This window comes from Bos javanicus, chromosome 14, assembly GCF_032452875.1.
Source record: "Bos javanicus breed banteng chromosome 14, ARS-OSU_banteng_1.0, whole genome shotgun sequence".
Lineage (NCBI taxonomy): Eukaryota > Metazoa > Chordata > Mammalia > Artiodactyla > Bovidae > Bos > Bos javanicus.
The window spans coordinates 31,105,180-31,123,736 of record NC_083881.1 but is presented as its reverse complement, the minus strand read 5'-3'; the positions used below and the strand labels follow the sequence as shown (position 1 = coordinate 31,123,736).

Sequence of the window (18,557 nt, the reverse complement as noted above, 5' to 3'; positions counted from 1 at the left end):
TTTGCCCATTCAGTTATATGGTGACCAAAGGTAACTAATTTCATAAAGTGTATTATTCAGAATAACTTTCTGAACAATACAAAACAGATCCCTTACTTCATATTTTCTTCACCATTCTCTCATATAAGCATTCATACAATAGGGATATCTACTGAGAGTTTCACTGGAAATAATTAATAGCAAAGTCAGAAATCCCTAATGGCCAACTCTGACATGACAGGTTTCAAATTGATGAGTCTATCATCTCTGTAAAAGTAACCCAGACAAATTAATGACCATAGTATATAGGCAGTTTTCACAATTAAAATTGATGAGTGTGCTCCTTTTACTTGTCAGAGTAGAGAGTTTATTGATCTTAAAATCAGTGGTGTTACAGGAAAATGCAAGTCAGGGCAGGGCTGGACTGGTCCTATGGGTCGCAAGCCTAAGTAGGCATTACGTCAGGCCCAGAGGGATAGCGATGCTGGCGATTCCAACAACAGTCTGAACAAAGCATGCCCCACAGGCAGGATGAGCCCAGCATACTTACAGTACATTAACAGAAAAAGGAAGAATCTATCGAGGCTTGACATATTGATAAATTCTCCTTGGTAATCCCCCAAATCCTGAGTAACCTCGGAAATAAATTATTCCAAAAATTTGGAGTTCCTCCAGCAACTCACTATTGTTTTTATAGGTTGCTAATTCAGCACAGACAGGATTGACTCTTTAGAAAGCTCTGGGCATAAACATTACTTTAGTGGCAGTGTTTTTTTTAATTTACCAAAACTATCTCCAAATTAAATCTTCTATGAATTAGTAGAAGAAAGGATCTATATTATATAACTTCCTAGTGGTAGTTTTGAATCTGCAGAACATCCTGAGTAAGTAGGAGGACAGTAGGAGGAAAGGGTGCTTGCCAGATTCTTCACATACCTCAACAGAACCAGCTACCATTGTACTAAGGACTTCACATGCATTCTCTCATGGAATCCCTATGAGGAAACCTTATGAACTCCATTTTACAGATCCAGGAAATGAAATACTGACTTGTTCAGATTCACGTAGCAATTGGCAGTGCTGGGGCTCAAGTTCAACACTTATGCTTGTGTTCTATCTACCATTTTTTGTTGTTGTTTGGTTGCTAAAGTCATGTCTGACTGTTTTGCAGCCCCATGGACTGTAGCCCGCCTGGCTCCTCTGTCTATATTATGCTGTAAAACACACCGCATTGCAGCATAATATAGACAGAGGAGCCAGGCGGGCTACAGCAAAACACACCGCATAAACTGTGGAAAATTCTGAAAGAGATGGGAATACCAGACCTCCTGACCTGCCTCTTGAGAAACCTATATGCAGGTCAGGAAGCAACAGTTAGAACTGGACATGAAACAACAGACAAGTTCCAAATAGGAAAAGGAGTACGTCAAGGCTGTATGTTGTCACCCTGCTTATTTAACTTATATGCAGAGTACATCAGGAGAAACGCTGGGCTGGAAGAAGCACAAGCTGGAATCAAGATTGCCTGGAGAAATATCAGTAACCTCAGATATGCAGATGACACCACCCTTATGACAGAAAGTGAAGAGGAACTAAAGAGCCTCTTGATGAAAGTGAAAGAGGAGAGTGAAAAAGTTGGCTTAAATCTCAACATTCAGAAAATGAAGATCATGGGATCTGGTCCCATCACTTCATGGCAAATAGATGGGGAAACAGTGGAAACAGTGTCAGACTTTATTTTTCTGGGATCCAAAATCACTGCAGATGGTGATTGCAGCCATGAAATTAAAAGACGCTTACTCCTTGGAAGGAAAGTTATGACCAACCTAGATAGCATATTGAAAAGTAGAGACATTACTTTGCCAACAAAGGTCCATCTAGTCAAGGCTATGGTTTTTCCAGTGGTCATGTATGGATATGAGAGTTGGACTGTGAAGAAGGCTGAGCACTGAAGAATTGATGCTTTTGAACTGTGGTGTTGGAGAAGACTCTTGAGAGTCCCTTGGACTGCAAGGGGATCCAACCAGTCCATCCTAAAGGAGATCAGTCCTGGGTGTTGATTGGAAGGACTGATGCTGAAGCTGAAACTCCAGTACTTTGGCCACCTCATGCAAAGAGTTGACTCACTGGAAAAGACTCTGATGCTGGGAAGGATTGGGAGCAGGAGGAGAAGGGGATGACAGAGGATGAGATGGCTGGATGGCATCACCGACTCAATGGACATGTGTTTGAGTGAACTCTGGGAGCTGGTGATGGACAGGGAGGCCTGGCGTGCTGCGATTCATGGGGTCACAAAGAGTTGGACATGACTGAGCGACTGAACTGAACTGAAAACACACCGCATTAATTTTTGATAACAGCTTTTTAAAAAACTGAACTGCTAAGTAGCTAAAAGTTTGAAAGACAAGAGGCTTTTTAGCTTTATCCTAAAAGAGCACACATGTCAAAGAACTTAAGACCATTATTCCATAGCATGGCACCATACTGGATCTGAGTCTCCCACCCCCCACCCCCATTCTCTTACTAGTCAAGACCTGGACTTTCAAAAACAGGCATTCTGTGCCCTTTAATTAAAAAACTGTATGGCTGCTTAAATTACTTAAAAACAGTCTTTTATTTGTAAGCATTACTCTGTAAGAAATCTTACTGAACTTACTGAGAGGAAAAACCATGGTCATATGCTCAAAAAGAATAAAAACATTAAAATGAGGTTAGGGAATAAAAGTCTATTTTAAAAGTAAACTTCACACTTTAAAATCATGAGAACTAACAACTTTCACAAAGGTTCAGCATGCTTCGTATTACGAATCATCTCCTGATGTCATACACTGGATATCTGAATTGACCATGAGAGACCAACAAAGACTGGCCTACCAAAATTTAAATTTTCTTATTTTTTTTTGAAATAGTAAACCACATAAGGTAATCCAAAAATATATATAGCATTCCTTCTATGCTCTCTGGAAACAGCATGCTAGTTAATACTTTTGAGAAGATTTCATCTTCATAAAAGCACTAACGTTGATTAGGTCTCAAAATCCCCATGTGGGAGAAACAACAGCATATTCCCTCCATTTTCTAAATGATGTATATGGAGAGACTTGTGAATTAAGAAGTTCAAGTAGGAATTTCTGGTTTTAAAATGTTGGTGTAAAGGTGTTTCACCTCGTCTTCTCAGAAATCACCTCAAAATAGGAAGACACAAAACATCCTACTTGAAGACAGAAAACCTATGGAGGAGTAGGAAGGAGGTAAGAGTGGCAGAAGGGGAAACCTGAGAGGGCCTGAGAGGGGTGCCAGGCAGGAGCCCACTGACATAGCCCGCAGAACCTGAGAAGAGGCTCAGGCTTTAGGGCAACAACAGGAAGGAGATGAGAGGCTTCTTACCTGGGAAAACTGTATGGTCCTGAGAAAAGAGAGGCTGCTGATGAAATCTGTGACGGTCTCCATCTTTAACAAGTTCCATCCAGATCACAGAACTTTTATTCCATTTTTAATACATTCTATTAGTGTCTTGAAAGTGTTAGTTGCTCAGTAGTATCTGACTCTTTGTGACCCCGTGAACTGTAGCCTGCCAGGCTCCTCCATCCATGGGATTCTCCAGGCAAGTATACTGGAGTGAGTTGGTATTTCCTTCTCCAGGATGTATTCCTGACCCAGGGATCAAACCCAGGTCTCCTGAATTGACAGGCAGATTCTTTACTGTCTGAGCCACCATAGAAGCCCCTATTTTAGTGTCTTCAATTCAGTTTAGTTCAGTTCAGTCTCTCAGTCGTGTCCAACTCTTTGCGACCCCATGAACCGCAGCACACCAGGCCTCCCTGTCCATCACCAACTCCCAGAGTCTACCCAAACCCATGTCCATTGAGTCAGTGATGCCATCCAACCATCTCATCCTCTGTCGTCCCCTTCTCCTCCTGCCCTCAATCTTTCCCAGCATCAGGGTCTTTTCAAATGAATCAGCTCTTCGCATCAGGTGGCCAAAGTATTGGAGTTTCAGCTTCAACATCAGTCCTTCCAATGAACACCCAGGACTGATCTCCTTTAGGATGGACTGGTTGGATCTCCTTGCAGTCCAAGGGACTCTTGAGAGTCTTCTCTAATACAACAGTTCAAAAGCATCAATTCTTCAGTGCTCAGCTTTCTTTATAGTCCAACTCTCACATCCATACATGACTACTGGAAAAACCACAGCCTTGACTAGATGGACCTTTGTTGAAAAAGTAATGTCTTACTCTTAAATAATTATCAAGCACTTAAAGGAAATCTCTAACACAAAGGACCAAAATTAAAAAAAAAAAAAACTAGAATACATTAAAAATAGGAAATAGAATACTAGGAATAGACAAAGGTTTTTATTTACAAAAAAAAAAAAAAAACAACTTCACAGAGACAGAAAATATTATATGCATGAAAGAAAAATAAAATTCTTTTTTTTTTTTTTTTTAAGGAAATAATGAGGGACCTTCCCTGGTAGTCCAGTGGTTGAGGCTCCAAGCTGCCACTATAAAGGGCAAAGGCTTGATCCCTAGTCAGGGAACTAAGATCCAGCATAAATTGATGCTTTTGAATTGTGGTGTTGGAGAATACTCTTCAGAGTCCCTTGGACAGCAAGGAGATCCAACCAGTCCATCCTAAAGGAAATCAGTCCTGAATATTCAATGGAAGGACTGATGCTGAAGCTGAAGCTCCAATACTTTGGCCACCCAATTCGAAAAACAGACTCATTAGAAAAGACCCTAATTCTGGGAAAGAGTTAAGGCAGGAGGAGAAGGGGACAACAGAGGATGAGATGGTTGGATGGCATCACCGACTCAATGGACATGAGCTTGAGCAAACTCCAGGAGTTGGTGATGGACAGGGAAGTCTGGGGTGCTGCAGTCCATGAGGTAGCAAACAGTCCAGAGTGATGAACTGAACCACCTTGTTGGGGCTTCTCCTTTGCCCTCGGACGTGAGGTATCTTTTTTGGTGGGATCAAACAGTCTCCAGTCGATGGTTGTTCAGCAGCTAGTTGTGATTTTGGAGTTCTTGCAAGAGAAGATGAGCACATGTCCTTCCACTCTGCCATCTTGAGGGTATAGAGTGGTATCATCTGCCTATCTAAGGTCACTGATATTTCTTCCTGCAATCTTGATTTCACCTTGGGACTCATCCAGCCCAGCATTTCACATGATGTACTTGCATATAAGTTAAATAAGCAAGGCGACAATATACAGCCTTGACATACTCCTTTTCCAATTTTGATCCAGTCCATTGTTCCATGTCTGGTTCTAACTGTTGCTTCTTGACCTGCACACAGGTTTCACAGGAGGCAGGTAAGGTGGTCTGGTAGTCCCATGTCTTTAAGAATTTTCCACAGTTTGTTGTGATCCACACAAAGGCTTTAGCATAGTCAACGAAACAGAAGTAGATATTTCTCTGTAATTCCTTTGCTTTTTCTATGATCCAGCGGATGTCTGCAATTTGATCTCTGGTTCCTCTGCCTTTTCTAAATCCATTTTGTACATCTAGAAGTTCTTGGTTCACTACTGTTGAAGCCTAGCTTGAAGGATTTTGAGCATTACCTTACCAGCATGTGAAATGAGTACAACTGTATGATAGTTTGAACATTCTTTGGCATTGCCTTTCTTTGTGATTGGAATGAAAACTGATCTTTTCCAGTCCTGTGTCCATTTCTAAGTTTTCCAAATTAGCTGGCATATTGAGTGCAGCACTTTAATAGCATCATCTTTTTGGATTTGAAATAGCTCAGCTGGAATTCCATCACCTCTACTAGCTTTGTTTGTAGTAATGCTTCTTAAGGCCCACTTGACTTCACAGACCAGGATTCAATAAATATTTAGTGAATACAAAGATTCTGTTTAGTTTACCAACACACACCTTTAAACTCTATACACTGATTCTAAAGCCTAGATTTGAAAAGTCAAAATCTGCTCCAAAGGAGAACAACTAATCCAGATTTCCTGCCTCCTCTGCCCATGAAGTAAACTGATCTAACTGCACAGACTCATTCTGTAGAAGTGCTGCCCAAAATCAGTCTAGGTAGGCAGGACAGGGTGAGGAGTTTGGACTTGAACTCATAAAGAGCTATTGTAGGTTAGGAAATGTATGCATGCAATTTTTAAAAAGAGCTTTGAGAAGATTAGCCTTTCCTGGTATGCAGGATAGAATGAGGGCAAATTTTTTCCTCCATTTTTTAGCCTGTTTTTAAAGATATGAGGTGACCAGTCAACTACAAAGGCTCAGTCAGTTTCTACACTAAGTGACCGATGAACCACTATCTGAACTATGGTCTGGAGACCCCCATTCTTAGCCACTATTAGCATAATCTGTCACAGAAGTTGAAAACAGATGAGTCACCAGAGGCAACCTGCTACTTCTGTACACAACAATGCCTGTCAATGACACTCATTCCATTTTATAACATACCCATTTTAAATAAACATTCTATTTTTACATATAATTACACTAAAGTTTAAAGATTCAATTAAAGGTTCTATTAAATACCACAGTCCAAAGACTCATTCTGCTTTAATTATACGAGAAACATAAAAATTGAAACCTGAGTGGTAAACTTTAATGACAGACAATAAAATAAAATTGCTTTCTAAGTTGAAAATGTTAAGTCTGTACCTAACTACCTCAGAGGAAATGAGAAAGTGCTCCTTGCTTATTATTCCTGCATCTTTTTTTTAACCAAGAAAAATGAGTCTGAAAGTCAATCCTACCCACATAGACAGGGCTAGATCAGGTGGGTCCCAGAAAGGTTTAAGGACAAATGGTGACCAGGGTAGAGCAGAGTAGAATTACCCTACAAATACCTAGTTTTCAACACAACCACTTACCCAAAACCTTTTCCAAGTGACCCAGGCTTTATGTTTTAATGATTAGAAAGTGCATGAGAAGTGACTTCCATGGAACATGTACACTGTCCTTTTCATTAAGGATTTGGGGAATCTGTTATTTCAGGAGAGCTGTATGCCTGATAGGGGCTTCCCAGATGGAGTTACTGGTAAAGAACCTGCCTGCCAATGCAGGAGACTAAAGAGACATGGGTTCGATCCCTGCATCAGGAAGATCCCCTGGAAAAGGGCATGGCAACCCACTCCAGTGTTCTTGCCTGGAAAATTCCATGACAGAGAAGCCTGGCAAGCTATAGTCCATAGGATCACAAAGATCCTGGACACAACTGAAGCGACTTAGCATGCATGGTGCATGCCTGATAGAGCCTCTCATTTCTGTACATACTTACACAACAAACCGTAATGACTCATTACCAACATCCATTACCTAAGTTACTGTTTCGCAACTTGTTTGCCACTTTTCCCTCCTTTTAAAACTGAACTTAAGTTTAAACATAATTCTGTGTACATAGAATTATGGTAAATGAACTTTAATAGCAAGAATTTAAAATTAAAAAAAAAAGAAAAACCCACAGTTACACTTGGATGATTGCCTCCCAGTTTTCCCATGAAAGCTCAAATGGATATTTAAAGTGTATTTTTTTTTAATATAGGTAGAAAAAAAACTGTTTTAGTTGTCATAACTTTAATAATTTTTAAGCAAGGTACAGTACTATGAGATTGTGATTTCTATTAAGATATATAAATATACATTTACATATTTATAAGATATACAAATAAATATAAATATAAAAATTGATATATTTAAATGGGCTTCACATAAGCCCATAAATAAGGGCTTATTTAATAAGCCACATAAATAAGGGCTTCAGCTCTTATTTAATTACGCCGCGGGATAAACAGGGCTTCCCTGGTGGCTCAGATGGTAAAGAATCTGCCTGTAATGCGGGAGACCCACATTAAATCCTGGGTCGGGAAGATCCCCTGGGGAAGGAAATGGCAACCCACTCCAGTATTCTTGCCTGGAAAATTCCATGGACAGAGGAGCCTGTCAGGCTACAGTCCATGGGGTCACAAAGAGTTGGACACGACTGAGTGATGAACACATCACTTCAATTTCAAATGTAGTGATTAACTTTCACTTTCATGTATACACACACACACACACACACACACACACACACACACACACACATTCGGTCTGTCTGTTTCTGGTACAGAGCTCCTAAAACCCTTGGAATTTCCTAAGTGATAAGAGAGATAAAAGTGAAATAGGTATCTTTTGTTATTCATATAGTAAGTCTCTTTCAGTCACATCTGACTTTATATTAATGCAATGACTCTTAGAAAGCCCCTAGGTAATTTAAGGCTGGGAAGTGGTTGCAAAGACAATCAATCTGATAAATTAGAAACATGGGAGATTTTAGTTCCCCTTACCTCCTGGGAGGGGAAAGGGGCTGGTGGTTGAGTTGATCACCAATGGTCAATGATTTAATCAACTACGCCTACTCAATGAAGCCTCTAAAAAAATCCCAGGAGAGGTTGGGAGAGCTTCCAAGTTGGTGCACCTGGAGGTAATCTAGTAAGTAAGCTGTTTTCCTGTGTACTGAGAGCCACTTAGCAAATTAATTGAACCCAAAGGAGTGGTGGAGAAATGATTTATAGCCTCTGGTCAGAAGCCCAGGTAACAACCTGGATTTGCAACTGGCAGTTGAAGGGTGGGAGTGCAGGTATACAGAACTAAACCCTTAACCCGTGGAAGCTCCAAGAAGACAGTGTCAGCACTGAGTTAAACTGTAGGACATCCAGCTCGTGTCTCAGGCTTGGCTGGTGTGGGAAAAACTAGCACCCATGTGGGAACCAGAATACACAAGTGTCAGTATCACATGCAGTGAGTGTAAAGGACAACAAGGGAGTTTTGATTTGATTTTGATTCTGCACAGCATTTAAAAGTCAGGCATTGGCTTCCTTTAAAAGCTAAGGTAACCAACCACACAGTCTCATTCTCTGTCACACCATATATCAACATTTCAAAATGCTAAGAATGCTTCTAAAATCTACATGACTATGAATTTTTTTTATTAAAAAAATCACACAGATTCAGAAAACAAATACAACAAAAGGCAACAACAGTTTCTCCAACAGCCTCTTACGATCTCGGCCAAGCTTCCAATCTGCTTTTTACTATGATTCGTGCAGAGAATTCCACCAATACATTTATAACTTTTGCAAATTAAGTTAGAAGTACTTGTTCACCTCCATTCGTCTCTGTGAATGACGGTGGAACTCTAAATTTAAATACAACTGCATTACTGTTCTCTGATTAGCGTAGAATAATTCTTGGATTCATGGCAACGCCAGGCTAAATGACACTGTAAAGAAACCCTTTGTTTTCAAACAAATCAGTGGTTGGCTTTAGATAATGCTATAAAGAGTCTTATTCACGCAATGTACCCTAGTCAAAATTGTAAAAGTTGAGAACAAAAATAACAACTTCTACCTCTATTAAAAGAAGAATCTATAGTTAAAGCTTTTTTTCTACATGAATAGAACTGTAAAATTTTAGAGGTAGATAGAACTTTGAGTAATTTAAAGTCAAGGAAAATAAAGTCATTCGCTAAGGATCATTTAATAAATTACTGGCAGATCAAACACTATAACCTAGGCACTGCAAATTCCCTAGTGTAGGCTATTAAATACTATAGAATGTTATGGACAAGTTAATATCAGCCAACAATTATCAAGTGCCTACTTTATGCCCTTAACTATGGCAAGCATTTTCATATCTATTATCTATTCTCTAAGTCAGCTAAAAAGATTTTAATAAAAGAATCACATCTACTTGTTTGGACATTCAGTGTTGCCAAAACAGAGCGTGCTACAGGAACTAAGTGGAAAGAGGTAATTCAATTACTGCAATAACTACACTTCAGAAGAGGCTGTGTTCCAACAATACACTTAACTCTCAGGAATTTCCATCCCAGAGGCATATATAGATTTAGAAAGCCTAGGAGTGCATTTCTGGGTACTGGCCTCTCTGCCAAGGACCGATAAAGACTTCAGTACTACTTCCTCCTCTTCCTTCTTCTACTCCTATACATTTCCCACTGTCACATTCTTGTTTGATTCTTCTGTAGTTGTTGTCTGCTCTTTGATCTATGCTTTCTCCTGAACTGCTGTTCCCCACCACCCCAGAAGGAAGAAAGTAATAATGACTAGAGCAGAAATCAATGAAAAACAACAGAGAAAATCAATGGAATGAAAAGTTAGTTCTTCAAAATAATTTTAACAAAATTGGAAAAACTTTACCTAGACTGATCAAGAATAAAAGAAAGAAGACTACTCCAATACTTTGGCCACCTGATGTGAAGAATTAACTCATTTGAAAAGATCCTGATGCTGGGAAAGATTGAAGGCAGGAGGAGAAGAGGATGACAGAGGACGAGATGGCTGGATGGCATCACTGACTCAATGGACATGAGTTTGAGTAAATTCCAGGAGTTGGCGATGGACAGGGAGGCCTGGCCTGCTGCAGTTCATGCGGTCACAAAGAATCAGACACTACTGAGCATCTGAACTGAACTGAAATAAGGAATGAAATATGGAACATTACTTCCAACTTCACAGAAATAAGAATTTTAAAAGAATATTATTAATAGTTGTATACAACAAATTATCTGGTAGATAACCAGATGAACATATTCATTGGAAGAAAAAAGCTATGAAGCTAAGTCAAGAAGAAATAGTACTTACCTGAATATATACATAACAAGTAAGGAAACTGAACTAGTAATTTAAAATAAAAAGTGCCACAAAGAAAAGCCCAAGTCCAGATGGCTTCACTGGTGACTTCTACCAAATATTTGAAGAAGAATTAATACCAATCCTTCACAAAATCTCCCACCACCCATAGAAAAGAAAAGAAAGGAACTCATCAACGAGGCCAGTATTATCTTGATACCAAACCCAAATGAAGATATCACAAAAAAAAGAGAAAGTTATAGATCAATTTAAGTGTAAAAATCCTCAACAAAATGCCAGCAAACCAAATCCAGGAACATATGAAAAGGATTATATAGCATGACAAAATATGATTTATTCCAGGAATTCAAAGTTGGTTTATCATCTGAAAACCAATCAATGTAATATACTGTATTAACAGACTAAAGGACAAAAACCACACAATCATCTCAATGGATGCAGAAAAGTCATTTGACAAAATTTAACACTCTTTAATTATAAAAACATAATAAACTTCGAATAGAATAGAATTTCCTCAAGCTAATAAGAGGTGTCTACAAATAAACCACAGCTAACATTACATGTAATGGTGAAAGACTGAATGCTCTTCCCCTGAGACTAGGAATGAGACAAGGCTTCTCTTTAACACTGAAGGTTCTAGCCAGAGCAACCAAGCAAGAAAAAAAATTATAAAAAGAAAAAAATTATAAATTTTTGATTAAAAGATTGACAAGGAAGAAGCAAAACTATCTCTATGAGCAGAGATAAGATCTTATATACAGTTGTCTCTTAGTACCCATAGGGGATTGGTTCCAGGAGGCCCTGCAGATACCCAATTGGACCCAGAAGCCCTTATATAAAACAGTACGTGAATACAGTCCACCGTCTGTATCTGGGGATGCAAGACTCCCAGATATTGAGGACTGACTGTATAAAAAATCCTAATCAATTCTCCAAAAAAACTATTCAAACTAATAAATAAGTTCAGCAAGTGTGAATACTAGTATGTGTAAAATAGATAGCTAGTGGGAAGCTTTGCTCAGTGTTCTGTGATGACCTAGAGAGGTGGGATGGAAGAGTGAGAGGGAGGCTCAAGATGGAGGGGAGCCATATATGTATATATATGGCTGATCCACATTGTTTAACAGCCAAAATTAACACAATAGTGTAAAGCAATTATCCTCCAATTAAGAGTTTTTAAAGATAAAAATTTTTTTAAAGAATTTAGAATACAAGCTCAATATTCAAAAATCATTGTATTAATATATTGTTATATAAATTATACTCAAAAAATCAAGTACAGTAGCATGAGTAAACATTAAATGAATTAAAAAAATAATTCCATTAACAACAGCATCAAAAATAATAAAATACTTAGGAATAAATTTTAATGAAGTGCAAGATTTGTACACTGAAAACTATAGAAAATTGTTAAAAGAAATTATAGGACTTCCCTGGTGAATAAGAGTCCAACTGCCAATGCAGGGGACACAGGTTCGATCACTGGTCCAGGAAGATTTCACAAGCCATGGAGCAACGAAGTTAATGTGCCACAACTACTGAGCCTGTGCCCTAGAGCCCACGAGCCACACCCACTGAGCCTGCGAGTTGCAGTTACTAAAGCCCGTGCCCCCAAGAGCCTGTGCTCCCCAACAGGAGAAGCCACCACGATGAGAAGCCCACACACTGCAATGAGTAGCTCCCATTCACCACCTAGAGAAAGCCCAAACGGAGCAAAGAAGACCCAGCGCAGCCAAAAATAAAAATAAATTTTAAAAAAATTACAGAAGACTTTAAGATACGGAAAAACAATCCAGGTTCATGGATCCGAAGACTAAATACTGTTAAGATGGCAATACTCTCCAAATTGATCTACAGAGTGAATCCAATCCCTGTCAAAATTCCTTGCCATTTTTTTCATAAACTGACAAGCTGATCCTAAAATTCATACGGAAATGCAACTGACCCAAAATAAGACAGTGATCTTGAAAAGGAAGAACAAAGTTGGAGGACTCATACTTCCTGTTTGTAAAACTTACTACAAAGCCACACTAAGCTAGTTAACACAGTGTGGCACTGGCATTAAGACAGAAAGAGCTTTCCACGTATATGTGGCAGCTAAAAAGTAAAACTAACTGCTACCTGGGAGAGCTGAAGGAGTGTACACAGAGGTCCTGTGCCAGCACCCTGGACCAGAGATCCACACAATCTAAACATTAAACACAACAGCCGCCTCAAATCCCTGGGAATTTCAGAATGACTGACACTTCTGAAGCTGTTCCAAATTTTGAAGAGATGTTTGCCAACAGATTCACAGAAGATGACAAAGAATACCAAGAATACCGGAAACACCCTCCTGAGTCTCCTCTGATTGTTGAGGAATGAAATATCAGAGCTGGTGGCAACCTGAGAAATAGAGGCAATCGGTTGTAAGATAATAGACAGTTTAGAGGTAGGGACAGCAGACAGGGATGGCCAAGTGACAATCGATCCAACCAACGGCATGGACGATCTTGGGATATCAATAACAATTGCCCACAGCACAGACAAGAACCTTACTACCCCTGTCAATACGGTTACAACCAAAGGCCTCCCTATGGCTACTACTGATAGAAGTGTCAGCAACTTTTAGTAAAATTATTTACTCTGCTAACATGACAAAAGTTTATGTTGTATTTTCTGTTGGTCATAGCTGTACATCTGATTGTAGAAACTGTTTTTTTTGGAACTTGGGACTTTTAAAAAAATTTTTGGAACTTGGAACTTTTTAAAAATTAGATCTTACTGGAGAGACATGATGGTTGCTGGGAATAAATACTCCCCTAAAAAGGTTGTGGGTTATATCGCTTGACTTCTACCTCAGATTCATCTTTGTTTCATGACTTAATAGTGCTTTGAATGTTGTATCTTTTTTTCCTTGTTAGACCTTCAGGAGTTGTCTTTATTTCACACAGAAATAAAAATTTTATGTAGAAAATGCTTGCTTTTAATTTGTAAGATAAGGAAGTATCCCTACACTCAGATGTGCTCATTCCTAAAATTTTACACAGGGAGTACAATCAGCTCCTAAATGCACCACTCTGCCTACTTATGACATACTGTACACAGTAGTAATTGAAAGGTAAAACAATCATAGTATATCTCGTTTGGTTTTTGTTGTTATGTGAATGTGGTGCTTGGTAATTACTCTATAAGTATGAGTCATCTTCACAATCATAGTGGTGTCTTTTTAAAGTGATATCAAAAATAAAGCTGTAAAATCAGGAAGGAATCGGTCTCAGTTTTAGTGTCTTAATCTAGTGGTGGGTAAGATTAAGGCACACAGTCATTTTCCACAAACTCAAAGGCTTTGCTAACATAAACATTACACGTTATGCAAAAGTTTAACTCCATAATGTTCCCTTCCTTCTCAGTCACATGTAAATAAAGGTGTGTTTTGACTCTATTTACTTTTATGGTATTTAATATGGGTTGAGTTTACAATGTTATTTCACCTACAGATGTACACCTTTGCTGCCTCCTCTTCTGTAAATACAGTGATGCTGTAACTTCCTTTCATAATGAGCACCATAGTTCCCATCATTTTAATGGCCATTATAATGGTTTTATTCAAATAAAATACTTGTAAGCATTCTCTCTCAAAAAAAATAAAATAAGAAGTAAAACTAATGGGTACAATTAAAAAAGAAACAGTCTCATAGACGCAGAGAACAAACTACCAGTTACCAGTGAGAGAACAGTGGAAGAAGAGGAAAGATAGGATTAAGGAATTAAGAGGTACAAACTACTAGGCATAAAACAAATAAGATATAGGATGTAACGTACAGCCCAGGTAATATAGCTAATATTTTATAATAACTTTAAATGGAGTATAGTCTAGAAAAGTATTGAATTGTACACCTGAAACTAATATAACATTGTAAATCAACTATACCTCAAAAAATAAGTTTTAAAAAGATGGGTAGAATAAAATTGAAAGTACAGAAATAAATCTTTATGGTCATTTGATTTTCGAATGAATGCCAACATAGGACAACTGAATATCCACATACAAATGAATAAAGTTGAACTCCCTGCCTCACATCATAACCAAAAGGTAACTTGAAACAGATCAAAAACCTAAAAGTAAGAACTGAAACAGTTCTTAGAAGAAAACACAGTAGTAAATCTCCGTGACTTTGGGCTAGGCAATAATTTCTTAGATGAATAACCTGGCATCAAAGCACAAGTGACAGAAGAGAAAATTAACTGAACTTCATCAAAATTAAAAACTTTAGTGCTTCAAGGGAAAACCATTAGGAAAGTAAAAGAAAATCCACAAAAATAGGAGAAATATTTGTAAATCATATAATCTTTGCATCCAAAATATATAGAGAACTCTTACAATTCAGCAAAAAAGACAAATAACCCTATTAAAAAATGGACAAAGGAACTGAACAGACATTTCTCCCAAGGTTACAAATGGTCAACAAGCACATAAATGATGCTCAATATCATTAGCCATTAAGAAAATGAAAACCAAAACCTCAGTGACATACCACTTCAAACCTACTAAAATGACCAAAGTCCAAAAAGGACAGATAATTAATGTTGGTGAGGATGTGGAGAAATTTGAACCCTCAAACCTTGCTGGTGGGACTGGGAAACAGTGCAGACACTGGAAAACAGTTTGGCAATTCCTCAAAAAGTTAAACTGAGTTATACATGACCCAGCAATTCTGCTGCAAGGTATACACCCAAAAATGAAAATACATATTCATACAAAAGCCTGCACATGAATATGCACAGCAGCCTTATTAATAATCATCAAAAAGTGGAAACAATCCAACTATCCACTAATATATAAATGAATAAGCAAAATATGATAAACTGAAAAACTGGAACATTTTTCAGCACTAAAAATAAATGAAGTATTATATGCTACAATGTGGATGGACCTCAAAAACATTATGCTAAGTAAAACAAACCAGTCACAAAAGACCACATATTCTAAGATTCCACTTTTTTTCTGGCCGGTCCAAGCAACTTTCCAAGCACTCCCTAGTTCCCTAAACCAGGGACTGAACCCAAGCCATGTAAGTGAAAGCACCAAGTCTTAAAAATTCCTGTAAGATTTCACTTTTTACAAAATATCCAGAATAGGCAAACACACCTACCAAAAGGGCTTCTCTGGTGGCTCAGATGGCAAAGAATCCGCCTGCAGTGAGGGAGACCGGAGTTCGATCCCTGGGTCGAGAAGTTCCCCTGGAGGAAGGCAAGGCAACCCACTCCAGTATTCTTGCCTGGAGAATCCCCAGGGACAGAGGAGCCTGGAGGGCCACCGTCCATGGGGTCGCAAAGAGTCGGATACGACTTAGCCACTAAGCACATACCTACCAAAAGTAAACTGATCATTGTCAGAGGCGGAGCACGGAGGGCACGGCGGCAGCGGCGGGGAGAGGGGGGAGTTTGGCAGGGAATGAGGATGAGAGACTGCTAATGAGTCCAGGGTCTTGGCGGGGATAATGAAAACGTTCCGGAATTAGATAGAGATGATGCCTGCACAGTTCTGTGACTAAAGCACCGAATTGTACACTTTAAAGTGATTAATTCGATGGCATATCAATTAAGTCTCAATAAAGCTGCTTTTCTCTTTAAAAAAATATTAAATGCAAGAGAATATGCTATGGGTTTATTCTGTCTTCTCCATTCACCTCTGTGACATTTTAAACTTTTCTAGTCGTGTGAATTTCCTCAGTGTCTTTCTCACCATTTGTTCAAAACATAAGTATATTTTATTAGATAATAGAATCATAAAATGTTCTTTCATTCCTACTTGTTTAACAGGAGCTCATCCTTTAAAGACGGAGAAGGCAATGGCACCCCACTCCAGTACTCTTGCCTGGAAAATCCCATGGACGGAGGAGCCTGGTGGGCTGCAGTCCATGGGGTCGCTAAGAGTCAGACACGACTGAGCAACTTCACTTTCACTTTTCACTTTCATGCATTGGAGAAGGAAATGGCAACCCACTCCAGTATTCTTGCCTGGAGAATCCCAGGGACGGGGGAGCCTGGTGGGCTGCCGTCTATGGGGTCGCATAGAGTCAGACACGACTGAAAGCAGCAACAGCAGCATCCTTTAAAGAATATTTTCTGGCAAGACACAATATTTTTGCATTAGCTAATACCCAACAAGAATCAGCAAAATGGTAGATGGTATCTGCGGATGGCTCTCTTTCTAAGGATTAATATAAATGTTGCTGGCTATCGCCAATATGGGATTTTAGAATATGGCAACAGGATTTGTTAGAGTTGGTAAAGTTCATTGGATATTGGCTGCTAACAGTAGGAACTTGACAGCTCTACAGATAACAAATAAGACATTCAAATTCTGTAGGTTCAGAATTTAACATATTCAGGAATTAAATTTAGGATTTTAGCTCCTTTCTATTAGGGAAGTAATATATTTAAAACATTTTCAGTCAGCTTCTTTCCTGAGGTCTGGCAGCAGTTTCTAAATGAAAAATGAATACCATCTCAGAACCCTACAGTAAAAATGAAAGGCCAGTTTTCAAAACTCATTTAACCACAGCCTCATCAGTAGATGGTAATCAGAGTGACCTATAAATCAATTCTGCCCGTTCTCTCTGACAAGGGTCTTTGAAAGGAATTAGCCTTTACCCCCTTCTCAAAGGCAAAGGGGACCCCCTGGTAAAGTTAAGTAGACCAGACCAGCTTCAGATCAGCGCTGCCCCGTGATGGCCACACAAGGCCACCTTCGAGGCCTCACTAAACCCTAATTTGCTGTTGTTTAGTTGCTAAGTTGTAGTCATGTCTGACTCTTTGTGATCCCATGGACTGTAGCCCACTAGGCTCATCTGTCCATGGGATTTCCCAGGCAAGAATACTGGAGTGGGTTGCCACTGCCTTCTCCAGTGGATCATCCTGACCCAGGAATCGAACCCAGGTCTCCTGCATTGGGAGGCGAATTCTTTACTGCTGAGGCACCAGGGAAGCCCAGATCCTAATTTGCTCATCTGTAAAATGAAACCTCCACCTACCCTACAGAGTTATTTTGAGTATTTAATGCAATACTATCTCTAAAGCACCCAGCACATGGTAGGTACAAAATAAATACTAGTCTCTCTTTGTTCTCCAAAGGATAAAATACATATGACAAATGACAAAAACTACAAAAATCATGATGAACGAAACTCTTGGGTTTAGCATACACTGAAAAGAGCAGAATTATCTGAATACTAAAAATAAATCTTTATTTTCTAAAAGACCAAATTCATATAATTTTAAGTAGGGGAAATATAACCATGATGATCAGATACAAGATATCAAAACAGGGGCGGTCTGGAATCAACTAACTGTGCACTAATTATATTGGCATTATATAACAGTTTTATTAGGAAAAACTGAATATCCAGTTTGTAGGATGCTGCAGACAATTTCAGTTAAATGGTTCTTCGAAGAAGCCAACAGTAACTCAAGATTTGGCCATATTTGCAGTATTAGAATTTCCTACAGGAAGGCTTCATAATGAATTTAGTCACAGGACTTGAGAGTGCTCCTGAAAGGGAACAAAGACAGGACCAGATGTCTGCAAAATACTACTAATCCTTTGAGACTCATCTATACAAGCATTCTTAAAAAATTTTTACTAAAGACGTATGGAAAAGGGACAACAGAAATATACATATATATATTTGAAGTCAGGGAACTCACAGACATAATTTTTTAAGTTATTTTTTAAAGTGGGTTATATATTCACCTGGTTAAAACACCTCAAGAAAATATAAAAGAGACTCAGTGAAAGTTTGCTTCCCACCCCTCCCCTTTCCCTACCCACCTAGTTCTCATCACCCAATCTCCAAAATAGATAAACACTTAATTTCTTATGTATCCTTCTTTACACTTAGATGAAGCAAAAATACATTATTTTTCTACACAGAAAGACAAAGCAATTTATATACATATCATTCTG

The 18,557-nt window shown here is 38.7% G+C and overlaps 1 protein-coding gene and 1 pseudogene across 3 annotated transcripts in view; one reads left to right on the top strand and one right to left on the bottom strand.

The window, feature by feature from the left end:
• SGK3 (serum/glucocorticoid regulated kinase family member 3) overlaps window positions 1-18,557 on the bottom strand; it is a 109,827-nt gene that overhangs the window by 80,640 nt on the left and 10,630 nt on the right. The window lies entirely within an intron of this gene.
• On the top strand, window positions 12,141-13,238 carry LOC133260500 (RNA guanine-N7 methyltransferase-activating subunit-like protein; annotated as a pseudogene).